This window comes from Quercus suber, unplaced genomic scaffold, assembly GCF_002906115.3.
Source record: "Quercus suber isolate HL8 unplaced genomic scaffold, Cork oak 2.0 scaffold_525, whole genome shotgun sequence".
Lineage (NCBI taxonomy): Eukaryota > Viridiplantae > Streptophyta > Magnoliopsida > Fagales > Fagaceae > Quercus > Quercus suber.
In genome coordinates, this window is record NW_027069974.1 from 203333 (window position 1) to 213187 (window position 9855).

Below are 9855 nucleotides of genomic sequence, written 5' to 3' on the forward strand. Positions count from 1 at the left end.
TTCAAGACACGTTTAGATCTCAATTTATGTAATTTTGTGTTTTTAATTCTGTTTTTAACTTTTTATTTAGTTAAAATTAATAAATTAATTTTTTTAATTTAAATGCTGACGTGGCATTTTTTAATGTCAAAAAATATTTTTTATTATTAATTTATGCCACGTGGACATTAGTTTATTATTATTTATCAATGCCGTTTGCCACATCAGCAATATCCGTTTATGATGTAACGGCAGGGATTAAAATGGAACCGTTTTTCAGGATAGGGACTAAAAGTGGTAAAAATAAAATTTAGGGACTAAAATGATAATCGCCTAAAAATGTAGGGACTAAAATGTGCTTTTCGCCTATTATGATTTTCTAAAAACTAGATAAGCACACTGTTATGTCAAAAAAGAAAGAAAAAAGATAAGCACACTATTAATAAATTGCTTCATTTATCTTTTGTGGAAAATAAAATGCAAAATGATGAAATCAAAATCACTTGTGAGTTTCCAGTTGGATATAAGGGTTTTGAGTTTTGAGTATAGAACGAATGAATGATAGATGACCATTGGGAGTAGACTTGTTTTAAGAAACATTTTTTTCTTTTTTTAAATGAAAAAAATGTGGGCGCCAACTCATTGACCACATACCACGTAATGGCAATATGTAATATTATATATACCATCAAGATCTTGATGAGACTATCATCATAAACACAACACATTCACTAAAGTGAAAGTGTGAAACTACTTAAACCGTTTAACTTTTGCCAAACGCCATATAAAACAATACAAAGACTATAACCACCAAGCTACACCCCACAGTAATGTTTCAAGAAACCTACTTACTAAACTTGAGTGATTGGTAAGAGGTCCTCCAAAGATTAAGTCTGACAATTGTGATGATAGAAAATTTCTAAAGACTGCGAGCTCCTAATTTTTCATAATTTTGCCTAGAAATAAGTCTATGTATTTGTAAGACCTTCCTTGTAGATATAATTAGAATTCTAGTGCTACTTGAATTTGGGGGTTAAGTCACTTGCCCCATAGCAAGATCGAGTATTAGTGAGTCATGGACAACACCCACTTCCATCCTTTTTAGATTACTAAATAAATTACCTATCAAATGATATTAAATATGATTTAGAGTTTTAAACCCTTCCAATGACTTGTAATATATATATATAATAGCCTAAAATATGTGTTACGTAGATTCTTTAAAAAAAAATGTGATAGGCTATTCAAAAAAAAAAAAAATGTGATAGGTAATTTTAAAAAAATATTAATAGTTATAAATTCTAATAACATGTAATATAATTAAATTTGATTGGCTAATTATTATAACATGTAATAAATGTGGGAAGATGATCCCTTCCACCAAGGAGCTAAGCCAAAGATGTTGAGCATGTAAAGCCTGGGGTAGGCATGAGATGTTAGGCCCATATAACAACCCAAGTAATGCTTGAGATGTCGAGCTCGAGTCACGGCCTAAAGTATTGGGCTCATAGAAGGTTTTTGTGACGAGGATAAAAGGAAAAAACCTGATTAGTTTGGCTCCACTACACCCGAGCAAAGAAGGCAAAAACCTACTAAACCAAGGTAAAGTCCTATCTGATAATTCTTGATCCGGAAATCTACTGAGGGAGGAATTACCCAGAAAGCCACCAAGGAACCAAGAAAAGTGGCGCTCAATCTAAGTAATAGTCATATCCGTATTGATTAGATGTTCCTACCTAATGCATGCTGTATTTAATAATGAATGACCAACCTAAATTGGACACCCCAAACGTTCATTTTCATCATAAAATTAAGCGAAGAGTCACCTAATTGGACAAGAATTTGCTAACATCCAGCCTAGTAATCCACTGATAAGAAGGATGATCTAAGGGTATAGTATGCCTTTTTCTCACTTATTGAAGGAGGAACCACGAGAGAGAGAGAGAGTATTCTTACTTTGGCTAATCTTGCTTGTAATCTCGGCAGAAATTCAGTTACGTTATATTAATATACAAGAGTTTCATTTCAATTTTTGATTTTACTTGTCCAGTCCTCTCATTGTGGATTACCCCCTTATTAACAAATTAATTGTGATGATTAGATCCGTGAAAACCTCCTTTAAGGTTTCATCATTTTTTACCCCCACAATAAATTATTAAAAAAAAAATCTTATAAAATATTTTAAAATACAGGGAAGGTTATTTGCTAATATATAGTAGTTAAAAGCATCCTCCTATGCCCACAGGACTGAAAGGAGAGTGGAGACACGATGTGGAAAATCCATCCTAGATTGCTAACCCAAGTCAATGCGTTTTGAAAAACAAGAAGTGTGCTTGCATGGCTTTTTGAATTCTCTCCCATCATTGAGAGTTCCAAAACATTTCACAAGTATTAATTAATTTATATTTATATCATCTATGATTCTATATGCCTGTGTGATATACTAGTACGAGTTACTTAATGCAAAAATAAGTAAATTCAGCATACAAGTTCCAAAACTTTTTTTTTTTTTTTTTTTGTGTTTTCCAATCTCTCATATTGCCAAAATATCTCACCTTTTAGAAAGAGAGAGAGAGAGAGAGAGAGAGAGAGAGAGAGAGGTGGTGGTGAAGGTGGATGAAGATGGAGATGGTGGTGAAGGTGAAGGTGAAGGTGAAAATGGATGAAGAGGGTGTGAAAAGGTAAGAATCAGAGTGGGAAAAGGTAAGCAGGAAATTAGGTGCGAGCTGCTGTGCATCCAGCTAAGATTCTGCTGGTACTTTTTCCTTCAACCGTGCTCATCTTTTTTCTTTTTTTTCTTTTTTCTTTTTTTTTTCCTCTTCTTTTTCCTTTCTGAAAAAAGTAAATATTTACTACTGCCACAGTGCCACGTAAATATTATGATTTTCTAAAAACTAGATAAGCACACTGTTATGTCAAAAAAGAAAGAAAAAAGATAAGCACACTATTAATAAATTGCTTCATTTATCTTTTGTGGAAAATAAAATGCGAAATGATGAAATCAAAATCACTTGTGAGTTTCCAGTTGGATATAAGGGTTTTGAGTTTTGAGTATAGAACGAATGAATGATAGATGACCATTGGGAGTAGACTTGTTTTAAGAAACATTTTTTTCTTTTTTTAAATGAAAAAAATGTGTGCGCCAACTCATTGACCACATACCACGTAATGGCAATATATAATATTACATGTAATATTATATATACCATCAAGATCTTGATGAGACTATCATCATAAACACAAGTATTAATTAATTTATATTTATATCATCTATGATTCTATATGCCTGTGTGATATACTAGTACGAGTTACTTAATGCAAAAATAAGTAAATTCAGCATACAAGTTCCAAAACTTTTTTTTTTTTTTTTGTGTTTTCCAATCTCTCATATTGCCAAAATATCTCACCTTTTAGAACTTAGAAGAACTGTTGTTTCTTTTACACGGCTAGGGAAAAAAAAGGTTTTATTTAATTAATTTTTTCTTTCACTTTTGGCGATAGCGACATAGTAGTGGAAGAAGTAGTGGGCATTAGATTAGACTGTTTTTTTTATTTATTTGGTACCCGATGATAGCGCATGAGATTGGAGTGTGGATCATCAGTGTCTCATTGGATTTGGAAGTCAAGAAAAACGGTCTTCTAGTTCTTGTCCATTTCTCTGAATGTGTATATGAAGCTCTATATTAATAATTTCATTTCCAAACCAAAAATTAAATCAAATTAAAAATTAAGTGTGTGCTAATGCTAGCGCTAATGAGTACTGTTAATATATATATATATATATGGATAAAATAATGATTACACCAACTGTGGTGAGATCTCATCTCTCTCTCTCTCTCTCTCTCCCCTCTGCCTACCATTCTTTATACCATTTTTGTTGGTCATAACTTGTCATAGCAGAGAGGACACAGTTACCGTTGCAGTTTGCATCACATCACAATTGTTTGGGCGCCAAGAAGTATAAAAGCACAATAAACACAGAAATCATCAAATTGCCGACAGTTTGGGTACTATTGCTAAATATTAAAAATTGAAAACTAAAATAATTATAAAACAAAATAATTTTTAAATGTGTGAATAGTATTATAGGACTCAGTTTTAAAGAAAAATTTGTTAAAATCTGTGCTTGCGAGTTTAGTAAACAATACATGGAATCAACACAAAAAAATGCAGCCGCGCACGTCTACTGTTTTCCATACAATCCAAACATATACTCAGTGACTTCCATCTTCAACTCTGAATTTTTCCCACATCCATAATTTGATTCACATCTCTCATGCTATGACCTGAGATAATATGCTGGATAAATTTTTATTTGAATTTGAACTATTTAAATTTAGGCTTGGTGATAGATCTTTATCTAAATAAGGTAGTAGTAGTAGATTAGTTTTGTTATTTGCTTGTATTTAAATTGATCCTTATGTTTTAGGATAGGATTAGTTCTTATATTTTAGAATTTATAGATGAGGTTATCTTATTTTTGGCTATTTATATAGGTTAAATACATTAATGATAATTAAATAGAAAATTAATAAAAAAAAATATCAATTTCATCTCTCAAGTTCAGGAGATTGGTCATCTCGAATTAACTACACTATCTTTTATTTCTTATTTCACAACACATGCATTAAAAAATATCTCATATAACTGTCTTATGAAGTATTATTCTCATATTTGACAAGTCTCACACACTTAAGAAACTCACATGTTATGACTTATAAATGAAACACTTCATGAGATGGTCTCATAAAATAATTTTTTTTTTTTTTTTTTTTATGTATATAATCAACCCCTTGACGAGTCGACCCAAGTTGCCCACTCATTGATAACATGATTTCCACAATTTTCTAATGTTGTCACCCTTCTTCTCCCCATGCGTCATGTAGAAACTAAAAGTCCTGGTTAAAAAATACATGCATCCATGGCTAGTCAAGAACTACACATTTCCAATTCCCTTCCACATACACCCATCATTTGGCTTAAATAGAAGCTCAACTTACCAACATAGAAATTTTCAATTACTACTTATAATTTATTGATGAAAAAAATAGTTCATTTTGTAGTCAAATTATATAATACAATTTTACATGGTTAATGAATTTGATTTTTATAAGTTCATAAATAAAAGTCATTCTTTCTATTTGATTCAAATAATACAATATCAATTAAAATTTAGATATTAGTAATTTATTGGCATATAATTATAAAGAGTTAAAAAAAAATTGTACATGTTTACTATATATAAAAAAATAATAAATTAATTAAGTAACTCACAAACAAATTCGAACTTGTTCAAAAAAAAAAAATTAGTTTAATTGTGAACCTAAACTTGAGACGTGCTCAATATAAATTTAAATGACAATTGGTCGAGTTTTTTATAGTAAAAAAGAGATATGAGGTTTAATCTTCACTTATACTAAAAATCGATTAGTGTCTTGATCTGATGATAAAAAGTATAATCAAGAGCACGCTTTAGACTAAAACTATCTTTAAAAATATATATATATATATATATGACATGACTTGACTTGGCCTAGCAAAAAGAAACTCGTTGATCACATGGCACTGTGGGCTATGGCACATGACAAAACGAGCTATCGAGTCGTGGAGGTCTGGTCTGGGACCTTCCTGACAGATTGCGTACTCATTTGTTGAATGGTACTATTATTACTATTTCATTTTTGTGAGGACTTGGGATTGTCGACTAGGGTGCACCGACAACACCAACGTTACAATTTTAATTATTATTTCTTTTTCTTTGCCTATAGAGATGCAACATGTACATGGGTCAATACTTAAACTCAAGGCATCTAAAAAAAAAATACTCAAACTCAATATATAGACAAATAGCCATTGTATTGTAACTACCAATTTAGGAAATCCATGGATGAATACCGAGTACAACCTACCAAATGCATGGATCTGGTAGAAGATGTTGACTCCTTTTTATTTATTTATCTTTGTCCCTCTTTTTTTTTTTTTTTAATAAAGAAAAATAGTATGCAACTCTTATTTGTTTTCAATCGTTCATAAAATGTTATTAAATTGAAATGGGGGAGACAATGATTCATATTATTGAATTCAATCTTTTTAACAAAGGTTGTTTTGCTTTGATGGCATTAGTGGCATGATCGAACCGACATCAATTTAATATATTCATCACATGTGCTTGGCTCTACCAACTCGCTCATGGTAGTTAAACTAAAAATAATTAAGTTCCTTTTCAAATCTTATGTTGACCCAGTTTCCACTGTAAAATATGACTAATTATAATATTATTATCGATAAACATGGAATATAGGTTTTTGTCAATAGAAATAAGATCAATATCTTGTAATATCATCCAAAGATATATTTGTTAATACATTGTATTTAAATATCAAAAGTATTGCAAAAATATCAGGTATATTGAACAATGTGCAGGAAAATATTGGCCAATATATCTATATTAGCAAGAGATTTAGCTTACGTTTAGTGTTTTTGTGCATTAAACGCAATACAAACACAAATATGTGTTTTAAAATTGTCACATATCAGTTTAATTTGTATCTTATTCAATGCACATGAGTATTGGACTGAAATCTTACCCTATTAGCAAGATATTATTTTAGTGAAATTTTAAAATTTTTCTAAAGAATAAGGAAGCCTAAGAAATTTCATAAGAAATTAAAACAGCTTGTTGGCATCAATTTTGATTATTGTGAATCATTGTAATTCTCATTAGTCTATCTTCAAATGGCCTACGTGATAAGGAAGTGGGAGACAAATCAATCCCATATCCATGAAAATATGCATGTCCTAGACTGTGTAGTGTATTTAAGTTATTATGTATTTAGTGGAACTATGAAGTTGCTGCATGTATAGGTACATATAATATAGGAATAAGAGTATCAATGGTTTCATGGCTTAATGATTGTTTAAGAAGAAGAAGAAAAAATCATCATTGAAATATGGTAATGATGCAATGATGATGATATATTCTCTCTCTCTCTCTCTCTCTCAACAAAATATGATTATATAAAGAAGAATCACTCGCCTATTAGCATATTCTCTGTAATACAAATTTTGAATCATTTCTTTATAATTTGATGAGAGCTGGTATAATATTGATTATGCCACACAAGAATAGAACCAAAAATTTATTTTTGGAAAGGTTCAAATTCAAAATATGAATACAAAATTTTACTATTTAAGAATAACAAATATACTAAAATTTAAAACTAAATGGAAAAAAAAAAAAAAAAAAACTATTTCGTTATATATTTCAACTCAATAATCTATCAAAACAGAACTAGGCACATTTTTAATCCTGAAATTATTTATCGATGAATGATTGAGTACTAAAAAAGTTTGAAATAATTTCTCCAATAATATATAAAATTAAATATTCCATTAGAAAATCATCTACTATGTTATCTGAAACTTAGTTGTGGCTTTCTGAATTACTTGCATTTTTTTAAAATTGAAAAATTCAAATGCTGTAGTTGATTTTTCCATAATTCTATAAATCATAGTATTTATTATCACATTATACTCCTAATATATTCTTATAACTAAAAAACCAATTAATAGTGAAATGCTGCTAAGTGATTAGTTCTATAACCCAGGAAAGGGAGAAGGTGATGTCCTTCAACCACCTCTCCTCAAGCTTCCTGAAACGGCATGGAGATAATTAACCTAACCTTTGAATTTAGAAAAAAGTGAAATCCGCATCATGTCCTCGTGACAATGATATATGATTTAAAAAATTCCAATGAAGGTGTGAAGAAACTAATACTTTTACTTAGTAAAATTCTATCTAAATAATGCTAAATTTGACTTAACCTTCAAAGCACCTCGATCAATTTTACTGGTTGGTTTTTGGTGTAGTAGGTAGGCTTCTTTATCTAGTTTTAGGTTCTATTATGAGAGTAGAATACCTTTGAAGGATTAATACTTCCTCTTGTATTTGTTCTCCACGTATAAGTTATCATTTTAAAACATTGTTAATTACACACCGATGTATGTGGTTTATATATGTGCGTCACATAAGCTAAAATCATGTATTCAAAATGCAATTTTTTTTTTTTTTAATTATAACTAAAATCATGTTTTAAATACACAATTTTCAAGTATGTGTGTATTGATGTGTGCAACAAACATTTACCACCATTTTAATATTTTTGGTGTATATAAGGAATTTCAAACCAGTTCTCCCTAGTAAGCATAAGACTCTTAACAATTATTGTTTCAACAGTTTAAAGAAAATGACTTCCACTATCAATTAACTTTATCTTTCAGACAGATTTAATTCTGAGATCGAACTACATCATTAAGAAAACAATATCGCCAGCTATATATTGTTTGGTGGTTTCTAATATGGTCGTTATTAGTCTGATGGATACCGTAGCATGCATCCATGCAATAATTAACATGAATTGATAATTGATTAGATCTCTGTCCCTCTTTTAGCTTTTCTAGTATTGATTTTCAAATCAATTGACTTTTTCTCTCCTTCAATAGGCCAGGGATACTTACTAAACACTATAGTTTTTTTTTCTTTTTTAAAAAGAAGTACAAAAAAGAGGAAGGAAAAAACCATAGAAAACACCAAAAGCTTTTGAAAGTGAGCTTTTCCCTCACTGAACTAAAGTTTCAAGAATTTAAAAGCCACAGTAAGGAATAATATATATTGTTTAGCCCTTTTCTTTTTCTCTAATCTTTTGGGAATCAGCCAAATCTTATCATCTTTTTAAGGATTCGATGTTCTATATCTTAAGAGCAACGGTTAGGCATGACTCGATGGATTAAGGGCATGATTGCTTCTATTGTGTTTATCTATAATTTGATTCCTACCACCCTTTTCAAAGCCATGCACAGGAAAAAGAAAACATTGTTAAAACTGCTTTGGGAACATATTTACAAAATTGCTTTCATTGAAAATTCATTATTAAGACAAACTTATTGCAATATCAAAAATAAAAGTCATCTTGTTTTTGTTTCATATATGCTATTTATTAGATTATCCCATATTTTAAATGTTACACAAAAAAAAAAAAAAAAAAAAACAATCATCCCAAAGTATATATTCAAATTACATTTTTCAGAATAGAACATTTTTTTTCCCACTAGCTTAGTCTTGCAAGTTGTAAGTCTCAATGGATTAGGTTACTCAATTGTTATTATTCAATTAGACTGTGAGATCTATTCGATTTGAAAACTCAAAACTCAGTTTAAGTTCAAGCACATGTTTGGTGATGTGCGAAATTTCATAAATATACTATCCTAAGAACATTCAACTGAAGCCAAAAGTTAAAAAATGTCATTTATATCCATTAGTTTAATATTGCATTGTTTTATATATTATGGGGATTAATTTTATGTGTGTGTGCGTGTGTGTTACTGTGTTCTACTACTTCCTGCTCCAAATCATACCTGTCCAAACATATACAGCAGAGAGAAATGTGAGGGCTACCCGGGAAACAAGGAAGCTTTGCTTGAGCAAAAGATGGAAAGTATATATTAGTGACACTAGTTGTAGTGTTTAGTTTAATTGGACTTTGTTTTGTTCTGATGTCAAAAAAATATTTAGGTGTTTAAGAAGGGACTAAGGAGTGAGGACAAAAACCAAATGCCAGAAAAAGAAGACAATGGCCAGCTTGGCGGGGAGCATCCTTTTCATTTTTTACATGAATTGAAGAGCTACATACAACTGTGCTTAAGAAATAATGGTCCAAGGAACTGGAATGCTCGACAAGAACATTCCATTTTTATAGCCCTCATTCATCAAGGCTGGCATTGCTTTTTTGTCTTCTAAGTTCTGCATGTTTATTTTTGTTAGAAATACTAAATCGTAGTATTGTATTTCATGTATAAAAGAATGTACATAGTGCCTTA